Below are 18392 nucleotides of genomic sequence, written 5' to 3'. Positions count from 1 at the left end.
TCTATCCTGGAGATCATTTCATCTCCACTTGAAAAGAGTGTGTACTCTAGTGGGTTTGGATGTAATTCCCTCTAGATAGTGATTTAGTTCAATTGGCATATTGTGTCATTTAGTCCCACTGATACCTTATTGATTTTCTATTTGGGTGGTCTTTCCACTGATGGAACTAGGGTGTTAAAATTCTATGTTATTATTGTATTATTGCCAGGTTCTCCCTTCATGTCTGTTAGTAGTATTTGCTTTAAATATATAGGTGCTCCTGTATTAGGTATGTGTATGCTAACAACTGTAATATCCTCATCTTGTAATAATCCCTTCATCATTATAGAATGTCCTTCTTTGTCTTTTGTTATAGCCTTTGTTTTAAACTCTATTATGTCTTACATGAGTAGAGCTACCCCTGCATTCTTGTTGTTTGTATTTGCATTAACTATCTTTTCCATCCCCTCACTTTCAGTCTGTTTGTGTCTTTAGCCCTGAAATGAGATTTTTCAGGCAAACTACTGAAGGACTTTTTTTTCTAACCAGCCACCCTAAGTTTTTTTTATTGGAACATTTAGTTCATTGGTATCTAAATATTGATAGCTATGTACTTATTGCTATTTTATTCCTTGTTTTTAAGTTGTTTTCATAGTTCTTCTCTGCTCATTTCTTCTTTTTGTTTTTCCTGTTGTGATTTGATGAGTTTATTTAATGGTATACTTGAGTTCCTTCCTTTTTTTAAATTTAAATTTATTTAATTAGAGGCTAATTACTTTACAATATTCCTTTTTTGTTTTTGTTTATCTCCTACAGGATTTTGGATTTGTGTTTACCATGAGTTCATATTTCTTCACTCATAATTATATCTACTTGAATAAGCTGGTAGCATTTAAGTTGAAACATATTTTAAATATTTACATTTTTATGCTCCTATACCCCACATGTGTTTTTATGTCATATTTTACATATTCATGCTTATCTCTTTACTGTCTATTATAGTCATCAGTTCAGTTCAGTTCAGTAACGCAGTTGTGTCCAACTCTTTGCAACCCCATGAATCGCAGAATGCCAGGCCTCCCTGTCCATCACCAACTCCCAGAGTTCACTCAAACTCATGTCCGTCAAGTCAGTGATGCCATCCAACCATCTCATCCTCTGTCGTCCACTTCTTTTCCTGCCCCCAATCCCTCCCAGCATCAGGGTCTTTTCCAATGAGTCAACTCTTCGCATGAGTTGGCCAAAGTATTGGAGTTTCAGCCTCAGCATCAGTCCTTCCAATGAACACCAAGGACTGATCTCCTTTAGGATGTACTGGTTGGATCTCCTTGCAGTCCAAAGGACTCGCAAGAGTCTTCTCCAACACCACAGTTCAAAAGCATCAGTTCTTCAATGCTCAGCTTTCTTCACAGTCCAACTTTCAAATCCATAGCCTTGACTACATGGACCTTTTCTGACAAAGTAATATCTCTGCCTTTCAATATGCTATCTAGGTTGGTTATAACTTTCCTTCCAAGGAGTAAGCTTCTTTTAATTTCATGACTGCAATCACCATCTGCAGTGATTTTGGAGCCCCAAAAATAAAGTCTGACACTGTTTCCAATGTTTCCCCATCTATTTGCCATGAAGTGATGGGGCCAGATGCCATGATCTTCGTTTTCTGAATGTTGAGCTTTAAGTCAACTTTTTCAGTCTCCTCTTTCACTTTCATCAAGAGTCTTTTTATTTCCTCTTCACTTTCTGCCATAAGGGTGGTGTCATCTGCATATCTGAGGTTATTGATATTTCTCCCGGCAATCTTGATTCCAGCTTGTGGTTCTTCCACCCCAGCATTTCTCATGATGTACTCTGCATATAAGTTAAATAAGCAGGGTGACAATATACAGCCTTGACGTACCCCTTTTCCTATTTGGAACCAGTCTTGTTCCCTGTCCAGTTCTAACTGTTGCTTCCTGACCTGCATATAGGTTTCTCAAGAGGCAGGTCAGGTGATCTGGTATTCCCATCTCTTTCAGAATTGTCCACAGTTTATTGTGATCCACACAGTCAAAGGCTTTGGCATAGTCAATAAAGCAGAAATAGATGTTTTTCTGGAACTCCTTTGCTTTTTTGATGATCCAGCAGAATTTGGCAATTTGATCTCTGGTTCCTCTGACTTTTCTAAAACCAGCTTGAGCATCCTGAAGTTCACAGTTCATGTACTGCTGAAGCCTGAGTTGCAGAATTTTGAGCATTACTTTACTAGTGTGTGAGATGAGTGCAATTGTGTGGTAGTTTGAGCATTCTTTGACCTTGTCTTTCTTTGGGATTGGAATGAAAACTGACCTTTTACAGTCCTGTGGCCACTGCTGAGTTTTCCAATTTTGCTGGCATATTGAGTGCAGCACTTTCACAGCATCATCTTTCAGGATTTGAAATAGCTCAACTGGAATGCCATCACTGCCACTAGCTTTGTTCATAGTGATGCTTTCTAAGGCCCACTTGACTTCACATTCCAGGATATCTGGCTATAGGTGTGCTCACACCATCATGATTATCTGACTCATGAAGCTCTTTTTTGTTGTTCTCCTCTATTTCTTTGCATTGATCATTGAGGAAGGCTTTCTTATCTCTCCTTGCTATTCTTGGAACTCTGCATTCAGATGCTTATATCTTTCCTTTTCTCCTTTGCTTTTTGCTTCTCTTCTTTTCACAGCTATTTGTAAGGCCTCCTTAGACAGCCATTTTGCTTTTTCACATTTCTTTTCCATGGGGCTGATCTTGATCCCTGTCTCCTGTACAATGCCATCATAATTACTTTTAAGTATCTTTGTATTTTAATCAATGTACTGATTATTTAAGTATTCTTTAATCCTTACTATATATTTGCCTTTCCTATTGGAATTTTCCCTTTCCTATAGATATTTCTTTTATATTTAGAGAAGACTACAACTTTTCTTTTGGGTAGGTTTCCTATTGATGAAGTATTTCCATTTTTGCTTGTCTGAGAACTTCTTTGTTTCTGCTTCTATTTTAAATGATGATCTTCCAGGATAGGAGATCCTAGGTTGCAGGATTTTCCCTTTCAGTATTTTGAATGTATCAGATCACTCTCTTCTGGCCTGCAAAGTTTCTACAGATAAATCAGTTGATATGTGTAATCCCTTAAATATGACTCTGTTTTTCTCTTGCTGCCTTTAAAATTCTCTCTTTATCTATCTTTTCCCATTTTGATTATAATATAACTTAGTGTAGGTCTTTTTGGCCTCATCTTGCTTTGGGACCCACTGTGCTTCCTATACTTGGATACCTGTTTCTTTCTTAAGTTTGGGAAGGTTTTAGTCATAATTTCTTCAAATATCTTTTCAATACACTTCTCTCCCTCTTCATTTGCAATCCCTATAATGCACATGTTGGCACAATTGATATCATCCCAGAGATCTCATATGTTGCACTATTTAAAAAAAATTTTTTTTTTGCTCTTATGATTAGATAATCTCCACTATTCTATCTTCCAAATCACTTATGCATTCTTCTGTGTCATTGAGTATGCCCTTCATTTCTTCTAGAGTGCTTTTTATTTTAGATATTGAATTATCTATTTTTTATTGGGTCTTGTTTATACTTTTGTTGTTGTTCAGTCATGTCCAACTCTTTGTGACCCCATGGACTGCAGCATGCCAGGCTTCCCTGTCCTTCACTATCTTCTGGAGTTTGGTCAAGCTCATGTTCATTGAGTTGATGATGCTATCCAACCATTTCATCCTCTGTTGTCCCTTTTTCCTCCTGCCCTAAATCTTTCCCAGAATTAGGGTCTTTTCCAGAAAGTCAGCTCTTTGCATCAAGTGGCCAAAGTATTGGAGCTTCAGCTTTAGTATGTGCCCTTCCATTGACTATTTAGGGTTGATTTCCTTTAGGTTTGACTGGTTTTATCTCCTTGCTGTCCAAGGGACTCTCAAGATTCTTCTCCAGCACCACAGTTCAAAAGCATCAGTTCTTTGGTGCTCAGCCTTTTTTACAGTCCCACTCCCACATGACTACTGGAAAAACCATAGCTTTGACTATACAGAGCTAAGTCACTTCAGTCATGTCTGAATCTTTGAGACCCTACAGACTGTAGCTCACCAGGGTCCTCTTCCATGGCATTCTCCAGACAAGAATACTGAAGTGGGCTGCCATTTCCTCCTCTAGGGGATCTTACCAGGGATTGAACCCACATCTCTTATGTCTTCTGCATTGGCTGGTGGGTTCTTTGCCACTAGTGCCACCTGGGGACTTTTAGTTCCTTATTAAATCGAACCGTGTTTAGGTATTTCTTTTCCCTAATTCATGTTTATTATCAATGTATTTGTATTACAAATGTTTTGAATTCTTTGGTATATTATTTATTTCTGTTTCACTTACATTTCTTTTAATTTATACAGAGGCTTTTTCTTGCTCTTTCAAATGAGAATGCTGCTATTTAATAGCTTCAGTCACATGTAACTCTGTGCAACCCTATGGACTGTAGCCTGCAAGGCTCCTCTTTCTATGTAATTCTCCAGGCAAGAGTACTGGAACGGGTTTCCATTCCCTTCTCCAGGGTATCTTCCCAACCCAAGGATCAAACTCAGATCTCCTGCATTGCAGGCAGATTCTTTACCACTGACCCACAAGGGAAGTGGAGAAGGCAATGGCACCCCATTCCAGTACTCTTGCCTGGAAAATCCCATGGACGGAGGAGCCTGGTAGGCTGCAGTCCATGGGGCCGCGAAGAGTCAGACAGGACTGAATGACTTCACTTTCACTTTTCACTTTCATGCATTGGAGAAGGAAATGGAAACCCACTCTAGTATTCTTGCCTGGAGAATCCCAGGGATGGGGGAGCCTGGTGGGCTGCCGTCTATGGGGTCTCACAAAGTCAGACACAACTGAAGTGACTTAGCAGCAGCAGTAGCAGCACCAGGGAAGCCCTCATGAGAATAGTTCCTACTTATTTTCATTTTACTTAATTTTCTCTCTGTCTGTAATGAATTTTGGTGAAAGAGTTACCTATTGTAATCTTAAAGGGCTTGTCTTATTTAGCAGTGTCTCTATGTAGATTGCTTAAGTCCAATACCTTTGGTGGGATGGCTGGATTTGATATGGATGACAGTCATATCTTTCCATAGCGGGTGCTGGCTGCTTTAATCTTGGTGATGGGACAGCTGGAGCCTGGTGTATAGTGTGACATGGGTCTTCCTCTCTGCTTAGTGTCCATCACCATCCTGTTAGTGTCATGTTGCTCCCAAGTTGATGGAGCAGAAGGCCTGTTCATCAGGCTAGGGCTGGCTCTGATCTCTTTAAGTGTATGTTTTCCTTCTTCACACACTGGGGTCTTTGTCTCAATAAAGGGGAATGCTGAAACAATAAGGGTTTGTGTACTTATGGAGGTCCAATACTCTGCCTGTGTAGGTATCTTTGGATCCTCTCAGATGCAAGCCACAGTCACATCTTCTGTTTCAGCCACCCTAGATCTGTGCTAGGCTGTATCATGGAGCAGTTGGGGCCAGAGCATTCATACAGCTTGGGCTGGGGTACACAGTGAAGTAGTCATGGGAATTCACAACCAATATTATCAAACACCTTTAAATGGAGCATAATCTGTAAAATTTTGAATTGTTGTTTATATGCCACAAGCTAATTATGATACTATAAATCAACTATACTTCAATTAAAAAATTTAAACACACAAATAAAAATACAGTGAAATAATTTGTCACAGTAATTATCTGATTGGTAATGGTATGATAAATGATTTTGTCTTTGTTTTTTTTAATACTTTAAATAATTCTATTAAAGCATGTTTACTTTTTGCTATCAGAAATAACAATATAGGGACTTCCCTGGTGATTCAGTGGTTGAGAATCAGCCTTCCAATAGAGGGGACACAGATTCAGTCCCTGATCTGAAAGCTAAGATCCCATGCACCACAGCTAGAGAGCTACACACCACAGCTACTGAGCCCATGTGTTCTAGAGCCCATGCTCTGCAACAAGGGAAATCTCTGCACACTGCAATGACAGAAAAGCCTGTGTGCCCCAGAAGACCCAGCATAGCCAAAAAGGGGAGGGGGGAAGTAATTATATATGTTATTAATTAAAGTAAACTAACAAAACATAAGGCATCACAAAAAATGAATTGAGAAACTTAAATTCGGTTTCTAAAAAAATTATTGAATAATTGTCTGTATTACATTTATTAATACATTCATGACTATGGTAACAAATTACCACAATAGGGATTGAAATAAAAAATATTTTGCTCTTACAATTGAAGATCAGAAGACAAACATCTCAGTGAGCTAAAGTCAACATGTCTGCATGGTCTCTGAGGAGAATCTGATTCATTTCCTTTTCTAGTTTCTAGTGGCCACAAGAATTTCTTGACTCATAGGCCTTTCTCCAGCTTCAAAGACAGCTGCTGCTGCTAAGTCACTTCAGTCATGTCTGACTCTGTGCGAACCCATACACGGCAGCCCCCATCCCTGGGATTCTCCAGGCAAGAATACTGGAGTGGGTTGCCATTGCTGCCATTTTCAAAACTTTCTCTAATTTCAACCTTTCTGTCTTCCTCTTCTACAGACACAGGTTCATTGTGATTCCATTAGTTTCTTCCAAATAATCATCATCAATCTTCTTATCTTAAAGTCACTGATTAGCAACCTTCCTCCATCTGCTACCTTAATCCCCTCTTGCTATGTAAAATAATATAATCAAAGGTTCTGGGTATTAGGATGTAGTCATCATTTGGAGGCCATTACTCTGATAATCAAAAGTAATTTTCTATTTTTTAAATTTTATTTTATTATTTAACTTTACAATATTGTATTGGTTTTGCCATATATCAACATGAATCCGCCACAGGTATACACGTGTTCTCCATCTTGAACCCTCCTCCCTCCCTGTACTATCCCTCTGGGTTGTCCCAGTGTACCAACCCCAAGCATCCAGTATCATGCATCAAACCTGGACTGACGACTTGTTTCATATATGATATTATACATGTTTCAATGCCATTCTCCCAAATCATCCCACCCTCTCCTTCTCCCACAGAGTCCAAAAGACTGTTCTATACATCAGTGTCTCTTTTGCTGTCTCGTATACAGGGTTATTGTTACCATCTTTCTAAATTCCATATATATGCGTTAGTATATTGTATTGGTGTTTTTCTTCTTTTTTTTTTTTTTTGATCTCTAGATTTTATTTTATTTTTTTTAAGCTAAGATTCTTTTATTTTATTTTTTTTCTAATTTTATTTTATTTTTAAACTTTACATAATTGTATTAGTTTTGCCAAATATCAAAATGAATCCGCCACAGGTATACATGTGTTCCCCATCCCGAACCCTCCTCCCTCCTCCCTCCCCATACCATCCCTCTGGGCCGTCCCAGTGCACCAGCCCCAAGCATCCAGCATCGTGCATCGAACCTGGACTGGCAACTCGTTTCCTACATGATATTTCACATGTTTCATTGCCATTCTCCCAAATCTTCCCACCCTCTCCCTCTCCCACAGAGTCCATAAGACTGTTCTATACATCAGTGTCTCTTTTGCTGTCTCGTACACTGGGTTATTGTTACCATCTTTCTAAATTCCATATATATGCGTTAGTATACTGTATTTATGTTTTTCCTTCTGGCTTACTTCACTCTGTATAATAGGCTCCAGTTTCATCCACCTCATTAGAACTGATTCAAGTGTATTTTTTTAATGGCTGAGTAATACTCCATTGTATATATGTACCACAGTTTTCTTATCCATTCATCTGCTGATGGACATCTAGGTTGCTTCCATGTCCTGGCTATTATAAATAGTGCTGCGATGAACATTGGGGTACACGTGTCTCTTTCAATTCTGGTTTCTTCAGTGTGTATGCCCACCAGTGGGATTGCTGGGTCATAAGGCAGTTCTATTTCCAGTTTGTTAAGGAATCTCCACACTGTTCTCCATAGTGGCTATACTAGTTTGCATTCCCACCAACAGTGTAAGAGGGTTCCCTTTTCTCCATACCCTCTCCAGCCTTTATTGCTTGTAGACTTCTGGATCACAGCCATTCTGACTGGCGTGAAATGGTACCTTATAGTGGTTTTGATTTACATTTCTCTGATAATGAGTAATGTTGAACATCTTTTCATGTGTTTGTTAGCCATCTGTATGTCTTCTTTGGAGAAACGTCTATTTAGGTCTTTGGCCCATTTTTTGATTGGGTCATTTATTTTTCTGGAATTCAGCTGCAGGAATTGCTTGTATATTTTTGAGATTAGTTGTTTGTCAGTTGCTTCCTTTGCTATTATTTTCTCCCATTATGAAGCCTGTCTTTTCACCTTGCTTATAGTTTCCTTTGTTGTGCAAAAGCTTTTAAGTTGAATTAGGTCCCATTTTTTAATTTTTGTTTTTATTTCCAATATTCTGGGAGATGTGTCACAGGGTATTCTGCTGTGATGTATGTCGGAGAGTGTTTTGCCTGTGTCCTCCTCTAGGAGTTTAATAGTTTCTGGTCTCACATTTAGATCTTTAATCCATTTTGAGTTTATTTTTGTGTATGGTGTTAGAAAGTGTTCTAATTTCATTCTTTTACAAGTGGCCGACCAGTTTCCCCAGCACCACTTGTTAAAGAGATTGTCTTTAACCCATTGTATGTTCTTGCCTCCTTTGTCAAAGATAAGGTGTCCATAGGTGCATGGATTTATCTCTGGGCTTTCGATTTTGTTCCATTGATCTATATTTCTGTCTTGTGCCAGTACCATACTGTCTTGATGACTGTGGCTTTGTAGTTGAGCCTGAAGTCAGGCAGGTTGATTCTTCCAGTTCCATTCTTCTTTCTTAAGATTGCTTTGGCAAAACTAATACAATTATGTAAAGTTTAAAAATAAAATAAAATTTAAAAAAAATTAAAAAAAAAAAAAAAAGATTGCTTTGGCTATTTGAGGTTTTTTGTATTTCCATACAAATTGTGAAATTATTTGTTCTAGCTCTGTGAAGAATACCTTTGGTAGCTTGATATGGATTGCATTGAATCTATAAATTGCTTTGGGTAGTATAATCATGTTCACTATATCGATTCTTCCAACCCATGAACATGATATATTTCTCTAACTATTAGTGTCCTCTTTGATCCAGACTTTATTTTATTTTTCTGCACTACAAAATCACTACAGATGGTGACTGCAGCCATGAAATTAAAAGACGCTTACTCCTTGGAAGGAAAGTTATGACCAACCTAGATAGCATATTCAAAAGTGGAGACATTACTTTGCCAACAAAGGTTCGTCTAGTCAAGGCTATGGTTTTTCCAGTAGTCATGTATGGATGTCAGAGTTGGACTGTGAAGAAGGCTGAGCACTGAAGAATTGATGATTTTGAACTGTGGTGTTGGGGAAGACTCTTGAGAGTCCCTTGGACTGCAAGGAGATCCAGCCAGTCCATTCTGAAGGAGATCATCCCTGGGGTTTCTTTGGAAGAAATGATGATAAAGCTTAAACCCCAGTACTTTGGCCACCTCGTGCAAAGATTTGACTCATTGGAAAAGACTCTGATGCTGGGAGGAATTGGGGGTAAGAGGAGAAGGGGCCGACAGAGGATGAGGTGGCTGGATGGCATCACTGACTCGATGGATGTGATTCTGAGTGAACTCCGGGAGTTGGTGATGGACAGGGAGGCCTGGCGTGCTGCAATTCATGGGGTCACAAAGAGTTGGGCACGACTGAGCAACTGATCTGATCTGATCTTATCTTGATTTCTTTCACCAGCGTTTTATTGTTTTCTATATATAGGTCTTTAGTTTCTTTAGGTAGATGTATTCCTAAGTATTTTATTCTTTTCATTGCAACGGTGAATGGAATTGTTTCCTTAATTTCTCTTTCTATTTTCCCATTATTAGTGTATAGGAATGCAAGGGATTTCTGTGTGTTGATTTTGTATCCTGCAACTTTACTATATTCATTGATTAGTTCTAGTAATTTTCTGGTGGAGTCTTTAGGGTTTTCTATGTAGAGGATCATGTCATCTGTGAACAGTGAGAGTTTTACTTCTTCTTTTCCAATCTGGATTCCTTTTATTTCTTTTTCTGCTCTGATTGCTGTGGCCAAAACTTTCAAAACTGTGTTGAATAGTAGTGGTGAGAGTGGGCACCCTTGTCGTGTTCCTGACTTTAGGGGAAATGCTTTCAGTTTTTCACCATTGAGGATAATGTTTTCTGTGGGTTTGTCATATATAGCTTTTATTATGTTGAGGTATGTTCCTTCTCTTCCTGATTTCTGGAGGGTTTTTATCATAAATGGATGTTGAATTTTGTCAAAGGCTTTCTCTGCATCTATTGAGATAATCATATGTTTTTTAATCTTTCAGTTTGTTAATGTGGTGTGTCACATCAATTGATTTGCAGATATTGAACAATCCCAGCACCTTGGGATAAAGCCCACTTGGTCATGGTGTATGATTTTTTTTAATTTAATTTTATTTTTTAACTTTTTAATATGTTGTTGGATTCTGATTGCTAGAATTTTGTTAAGGATTTTTGCATCTATGTTCATCAGTGATATTGGCCTGTAGTTTTCTTTTTTTGTGGCATCTTTGTCAGGTTTTGGTATTAGGATGATGGTGGCCTCATAGAATGAGTTTAGAAGTTTACCTTCCTCTGCAATTTTCTGGAAGAGTTTGAGTAGGATAGATGTTAGCTTTTCTCGAAAGTTTTGGTAGAATTCAACTGTGAAGCCGTCTAGACCTGGGCTTTTGTTTGCTGGAAGATTTCTGATTACATTTTCAATTTCCGCGCTTGTCATGGGTCTGTTAAGATTTTCTATTTCTTCCTGGTTCACTTTGGGAAAGTTGTACTTTTCTAAGAATTTGTCCATTTCTTCGACATTGTCCATTTTATTGACATATAATAGCTGATAGTAGTCGCTTATGATCCTTTGTATTTCTGTGTTGTCTGTTGTGATCTCTCCATTTTCATTTCTAATTTTATTGATTTGATTTTTCTCCCTTTATTTCTTGATGAGTCTGGCTAATGGTTTGTCAATTTTATTTATCCTTTCAAAGAATCAGCTTTTGGCTTTGTTGATTTTTGCTATGGTCTCTTTTGTTTCTTTTGCATTTATTTCTGCCCTAATTTTTAAGATTTATTTCCTTCTTTTAACCCTGGGGTTCTTCATTTCTTCCTTTTCTAGTTGCTTTAGGGATAGAGTTAGGTTATTTATTTGACTTTTTTCTTGTTTCTTAAGGTATGCCTATATTGCTATGAACTTTTCCCTTAGCACTGCTTTTACAGTGTCCCAGAGGTTTTGGGTTGTTGTGTTTTCATTTTCATTTGTTTCTATGCAAATTTTGATTTCTTTTTCGATTTATTCTGTGATTTGTTGATCATTCAGCAGTGTGTTGCTCAACCTCCATATGTTGGAATTTTTAATAGTTTTTCTCCTGTAATTCAGATCTAATCTTACTGCATTGTGGTCAGAAAAGATATTTGGAATGATTTCTATTTTTTTGAATTTACCAAGGCTAGCTTTATGGCCCAGGATGTGATCTATCCTGGAGAAGGTTCCGTGTGTGCTTGAGAAAAAGGTGAAATTCATTGTTTTGGGGTGAAATTTCCTGTAGATATCAATTAGGTCTAACTGATCTATTGTATTGTTTAAAGTTTGTGTTTCCTTGTTAATTTTCTGTTTATTTGATCTATCCATAGGTGTGAGTGGGGTATTAAAATCTCCCACTATTATTGCATTATTGTTAATTTCCCCTTTCATACTTGTTAGCATTTGTCTTACATATTGAGGTGCTCCTATGTTGGGTGCATATATATTTATAATTGATATATCTTCTTCTTGGATTGATCCTTTGATCATTATGTAGTCACCTTCTTTATCTCCTTTCACAGCCTTTGTTTTAAAGTGTATTTTATCTGATATGAGTATTCTACTCCTGCTTTCTTTTGGTGTCTATTTGCATGGAAAATCTTTTCCCAGCCCTTCACTTTCAGTCTGTGTGTGTGTCTCCTGTTTTGAGGTGGGTCTCTTGTAGACAACATATATAGGGGTCTTATTTTTGTATTAATTCAGCCAGTCTTTTTCTTTTGGTTGGGGCATTCAACCTATTTACGTTTAAGGTAATTACTGATAAGTATGATCACATTGCCATTTACCTTATTGTTTTGGGTTTGAGTTTATACACCCTTTTTGTGTTTCCTGTCTAGAGAATATCTTTTAGTATTTGTTGGAGAGCTGGTTTGGTGGTGCTGAATTCTCTCAGCTTTTTCTTGTCTGTAAAGATTTTGATTTCTCCTTCATATTTGAATGAGATCCTTTCTGGGTACAGTAATCTGGGCTGTAGGTTATTTTCTTTCATCATTTTAAGTATGTCTTGTCATTCTGTCCTGGCTTGAAGAGTTTCTACTGAAAGATCATCTGTTATCCTTTTGAGAATTCCCTTGTGTGATATTTGTTATTTTTCCCTTGCTGCTTTTAATATTTGTTCTTTGTGTTTGAACTTTGTTAATTTGATTAATATGTGTCTTGGGGTGTTTCGCCTTGGGTTTATCCTGTTTGGGACTCTCTGGTTTCTTGGACTTCGGTCATTATTTCCTTCCCCTTTTTAGGGAAGTTCTCAATCATTATCTCCTCAAGTATTTTCTCATGGTCTTTATTGTTGTCTTCTTCTTCTGGGACTCCTATGATTCGAATGTTGTGGTGTTTAGTATTGTCCTGGAGGTCTCTGAGATTGTCCTCATTTCTTTTAATTCGTTTTTTTTCCCCTCTCTGATTCATTTATTTCTACCATTCTATCTTCTAATTCACTAATCCTATCTTCTGCCTCTGTTATTCTACCTTTTGTTGCCTCCAGAGTGTTTTTTATCTCATTTATTGCATTATTCATTATATACTGACTCTTTTTTACTTCTTCTAGGTCCTTGTTAAACCTTTCTTGCATCTTCTCAGTCCTTGTCTCCAGGCTGTTTATCTGTGATTCTATTTTGATTTCAAGATTTTGGATCATTTTCACTATCATTATTCAGAATTCTTTATCATGTAGTTTCCCTATCTCTTCCTCTTTTGTTTGGTTTGGTGGGCATTTATCCTGTTCCCCTGCTGGGTATTCCTTTGTCTCTTCATCTTGTTTACATTGCTGAGTTTGGGGTGTCCTTTCTGTATTCTGGCAGTTTGTGGAGTTCTCTTTATTGTGGAGTTTCCTCACTGTGGGTGGGTTTGTACAGGTGGCTTGTCAAGGTTTCCATATTAGGGAAGCTTGTGTCCATGTTCTGGTGGGTGGAGCTGGATTTCTTCTCTCTGGAGTGCATTGAAGTGTCCAGTAATCAATTATGAGATGTCTATGGTTTTGGAGTAACTTTGGGCAGCCTGTATATTGGAGCTCAGGGCTGTATTCCTGTGTTGCTGGAGAATTTGCATGGTATGTCTTGTTCTGGAACTTGTTGGCCCTTGTGTGGTGCTTGGTTTCAGTGTAGGTATGGAGGCGTTTGATGAGCTCCTGTCAATTAATGTTCCCTGGAGTCAGGAGTTCCCTGGAGCCAGGGTTTGGACTTAAGCCTCCTGCTTCCTGTTTTCAGTCTTATTTTTACAGTAGTCTCAAAACTTCTCCTTCTATACAGCACCATTGATAAAACATCTAGGTTAAAGATGAAAAGTTTCTCCACAGTGAGGTACACCCAGAGAGGTTCACAGAGTTACATGGAGAAGAGAAAAGGGAAGAGGGAGTTACAGGTGACCCGAATGAGATGAGGTGGAATCAATAGAGGATATGGCAGGCTATCCAGTAATCACTTCCTTATGTGCACTCCACAACTGTACTGCTCAGAGATGTTCACAGAGCTATACAGAGAAGAGAAGAGGGAGGAAGGAGACAGAGGTGGCCAGGAGGATGAAATGGGCTAAAGAAAAGGAGAGAGACAGATCCAGCCAGTAATCAGTTCCCTAAGTGTTCTCCACCGTCTGGAACACACAGAATTTCACAGAGTTGGGTAGAGTAGAGAGGGGTTAGGGAGGAGACACAGGCGACCTGGTGGAGAAAAAGGAGAGTCCAAAGGGGAAGAGAGAATTCAAGCCAGTAATCTCGCTCCCAAGTAAAAATGGGTACTGAAGATTGGGTTCTTAAAGGTACAAAACTGATAAATACCAAAAGGCAAAAATTAAAAATCTAGAGTAGAGTTTGGCAGTTCAGAAATACAATGTTAAATAAAAGGAGACAAAAAAAAAAAAAAAAAGGAAATAGAAAAAAGTCACAAAAATTATATATATATATATATATATATATATATATATATATATATTAAGTTTGCTTTTAAAAAATAGGGTCTTAGTTTTTTGCAAAGTAATAGGTTATAAAAGTGAAAATTAAAGGAGTAATAGAGGGCTTAAAACTTTTTTTAAAAATTAAAAAAAAAAAAAAGAAAGAAAGAATGATCATAAAAATAGTAAAAGTATATCTAGGACTTTTTCTGGAGTTGTTGTGGGTATTGTGAAGTCAGTTCATTTTCGGCTAGTTCCTTGGTCTGGCTTATATTTCTGAAGATCTATAGGCTCCTTCCTATGTAGTCAGTACTAACGGCAAGGTTTTAATCTATTGCATCTGTCGCTTCTAAGGCGGTTCCCTCTGTTTTAGTTTCTTCTGTTTGCTGGTCTCTTCAGTGTCTGATTTCTGCCCTGACACAAAGGGGGCGGTGGTGGACACTTTTTTTTTTTTTTTTTTTGGTAGGCTCACTTGTTCAGTCGCGCTGTGGGGAGGGAGGGACACTGCAAACAAATAACACTGGCGTGTGCTCACAGTGCCTCAGCCACACTGGGCCTGCCCCTGCTCAAGGCGAGTGTACCCTCCCTGCCCACACTGCTCAAGTTCTAGGTTGCTCTGCTGGGAACCATCTGAGGCCGGCCCTGGGCTGCATGCAGCTCCCAGGTCTAAGCTGCTCAGGTTCAGGCACTTGCGTAGTCCTCAGAGTCACAGACTCGATTGGGCCTGCGTTTTGTGCCCTTCCTAGGTCCTAGCAGCTCAGGTGATGAGGTGTTTGGTGAGAGCAGTTGTTGCGACTTATCACCTCCCCACAACTCGGATTTCTGGGTGTACAATCGGCACACCGTCTCAGGCAGTTGTTGACCATCCAGAACTCCAAGAAGTCTTAGTTAGCAAAGAAGCCTGCTTACAGTTTTGTAGATAATGTCTCTCTGGGGCTGTGATTGCCCCCTTCGGGCTCTGGCTGCCTATCACCGGAGGTGGATGGTCTGCAGCTGGCTACCTCTGTTCAGTCCTTTGTTCTATGTGCCTGGCGGTGTCTTAGGTTAGGGCTGGCTTTTCACCTGGTAGTTATCCCACAGTCTGGTTTGCTAGCCCAAGTTTGTTTGCTCAGATAGCGCTCGGGGCATTCAGGCCAGTCCCTTACTCTAAGTGATGCAGCCCACGCCTCCCTGCCCAGACCCTGCTTGCTAGTGAGGGGTGCAGGCATCTGCACTGCTTCTCCACTGGGGAAGTTATCTCTAGGCTCCTAATCTGTGGGTTTTAATTATTTAAATTTCCTCTCTGTTATGTTACCCTCTGTGCTTCCAAGGCTCGACACAGACTCGGCAGAGAGAGTGTTTCCTGGTGTTTGGAAACTTCTCTCTTTTTAAGACCCCCTTCCCGGGTCGGAGCTCCATCCCTCCGTCTTTTGTCTCTTTTTTTTTTTCTTTATATTCTTTATATTTTTTTTCTTTATATAACCCCTGGCACATCAGGGGTTAATATTGTTGCTAAATCCCCTTGCCTTTTCACTTTTCTCCTAGCCTGGGTGAGACCCCCCCCGAGGGGGTTTTCTCTACCTCCTTTCGAAGACAATGGGCTGCTTTTCTGGGTGCCTGATGTCCTCTGCTGGCATTCAGAAGTTGTTTTGTGGAATTTACTCTGCATTTAAATGTTCTTTTGATGAATTTGTAGGGGAGAAAGTGGTCTCCCCCTCCTATTCCACCGCCATCTTAGCTCCTTCCCCCTCTTTCTGTTTTGTAAGTAAGTTCCTTTGTATAATCTCTTTTTAGATTCCACATTAATGGAAGTCATATGATGAAAAATGGACATCTATAAATTGCCTGACAAAGAATTCAAAATAATTGTTTAAAGGAGGTTCAGTGAACTACAAGAGAATGCTGACAGACAAGTCAGTGAAATCAGAAAAACAATACAGGAACAAAACAAAGTTTAACAAAGAGAATTCATAAAAAAAAAAAAAAATAGAGATTCTGGAACTGAAGAACATAAGGAATGAAATTAAAAAATTAATAAATTAAGGTTTATCAGGCATTATTCATAATAGCCAAAATGTGGAAACAACTCATATATCCACTAACTTGTGTAAACAAAAGTCAGAATATGCATACAATGAAATATTTTTCAACCATGAAAAGAAATGAATACAGATTCATACTTCAACATGGATGCACCTTTGAACACGTTACGTTAAGTCAAAGAAACAAGTCACATAAGATTACATTTGGTATGAATTTAGTTATGTGAGAAATTTTTAAAGGCCTTGGAGCTGTAATTTCCTGCACCCAAAAAGCTAGATCACTAGATCCAAATGTTTTGTGGCTCTTAACTTGAGAAGTCAAGTTTTTTCTTGTCTGATAGTAAGGTAAAAGTAAAAGCTGTGTTACTCTTTGACCTTTATTAATTTGTACAGTTTTGGTAGGCGGTGAGATCAAGACTTTAATTTCTCAATATAATCAGAATCTACTATGCCATGCACCACCGAAATTTCTTTCTTTTTTTTTTTTTTTGAAAAGAAAGCGAGCTATGCCCCAGGACAAATCTTACAATGTCCTCGGGTAGGGGGCCAGCCACTCCCGTTGGAATTGGAGTAAGTGGCACATCAGGGGTTAATATTGTTGCTAAATCCCCTTGCCTTTTCACTTTTCTCCTAGCCTGGGTGAGACCCCCCCCGAGGGGGTTTTCTCTAAGAAGCACGCTCTGCATATTGTGTACTAAAAACTTCCTCAGGCTTAGGCAACGCTTTGAGAGGCTTTGGGGACAAAGTGGGGAACTCCTGGGTCCTGGGAGGCACAAACGGAGGCAGTGGCGATCACCTTAAATCAGAAAGTGGTGGATAAGTTGTTTAAAGGTTTGCGCAGAGGGGGAGGGAGCTCGCCAGGACGCTCAGCCACAGCGTCCTGTAAGCCCTCTCCTTCCTCGGGAGGTAAAGCACTTTCTCCCTCCTTTTTTTTTTTTTCCCAATAGCAGAAATTATGATCTGTGCAGAAAGTGGAGACTCACCACCATCTACCTCTATAGCCTCTCCCATAGGCTATCTAACAGCCTCATAACAGAGATCCAGGACATTTTTAATCATATTTCAGAGAGCCAATAAACATTTGTTTATTTTAGATGCAGAGAAACCTTTTTTTTTTTTTTTTTTTTTGAGAATATTTTTATTTATTTTGTAACCTCTTTACCCTGGCTAAACTGCAGAGGGGACTAGAAAAGAAGCCTCAAGGTGAGGATCAAATTTATCTCGGGACTACAGAAAACCCTTCTCTGGGAGACTCCTAGCGGAGGCCCTTTACCCCCACATGGAGGAGGAGGCATAGGGGGATGGGAGCATTCCGTATTTCTCCTCTCCTGTTCTGGAGATCCTTTAACTGTTTGGTGACTAAATCTTATGGACGGTCTGATCGGGGATGTTTTCCTCAAGCTCCTAGGAGCGGATGGTCTGATTAGGGATGTTTTTCTTAAACTTTTAGGAGCATCTTTAGCTAAAAAAAGACCAATCCTCATCAGAATGGTATCGAGCTGTTGTTTTTTCTAAATCTTTTTTTATCCTGAGGGGAGAGCTGATCTTTTTTCTCATCCCTATTTTTTATATGCTCATTGGCAGTCATAGTGGCTAGCCATTTATTTAGCTACCAATAGCTAGGTATAGCCTCTTCATTTTTACTTTCCTTTATAACAGGTACCTTTTCAGATTCGCTTTTTTGTTTAACAGGTACTTTTCCAACTTTACTTTCCTCTTTAACAGGTACCTTTTCAAATTCATGAGCTGGATCTAAAGCATCTCTAGTCATATTCCACAGAGGAAAGGTGTAAGTAGGGATTTTCTCCAAGCTGTGCTGAACACAATAAGCTCTTAGCTGTTTCCCTACTTTTCCCCAGATACCTAGGTTAACAGTGCCCTGTTGTAGAAACCAAGGGCAGTGGTCTTGTACAAATGAAAAAAATGATTGAATGGTAGATTTTTTAACTTTGATTTCTCTTTTACTTAATAACTGTAAAATTACTCGTATAAAGAGCTGTCTTTCATTTGATTTAGTGTTACCCATGTCAGAAAATTAAGTATAGTAAAAGATTTTGCTTTTAGCTATCAAAAGATTAGGCCTTTTTTGTCAGCCTTTTTAGAAACCATTTTCTCTAACTCTTCAACACTTTCAACACTTCCCACTCCTCTCGCTC

At 38.8% G+C, this 18392-nt stretch overlaps 1 protein-coding gene across 1 annotated transcript in view; it reads right to left on the bottom strand.

The window, feature by feature from the left end:
- Nucleotides 1–18392, bottom strand: part of LOC139184054 (adhesion G protein-coupled receptor E2-like) — a 1114856-nt gene that overhangs the window by 961972 nt on the left and 134492 nt on the right. The gene's annotated exons all lie outside the window — the stretch shown is intronic.

This window comes from Bos indicus, chromosome 7 (assembly GCF_029378745.1).
Source record: "Bos indicus isolate NIAB-ARS_2022 breed Sahiwal x Tharparkar chromosome 7, NIAB-ARS_B.indTharparkar_mat_pri_1.0, whole genome shotgun sequence".
In the NCBI taxonomy this organism is placed as follows: Eukaryota; Metazoa; Chordata; class Mammalia; order Artiodactyla; family Bovidae; genus Bos; species Bos indicus.
This window is presented reverse-complemented; position numbering and strand designations above follow the sequence as displayed.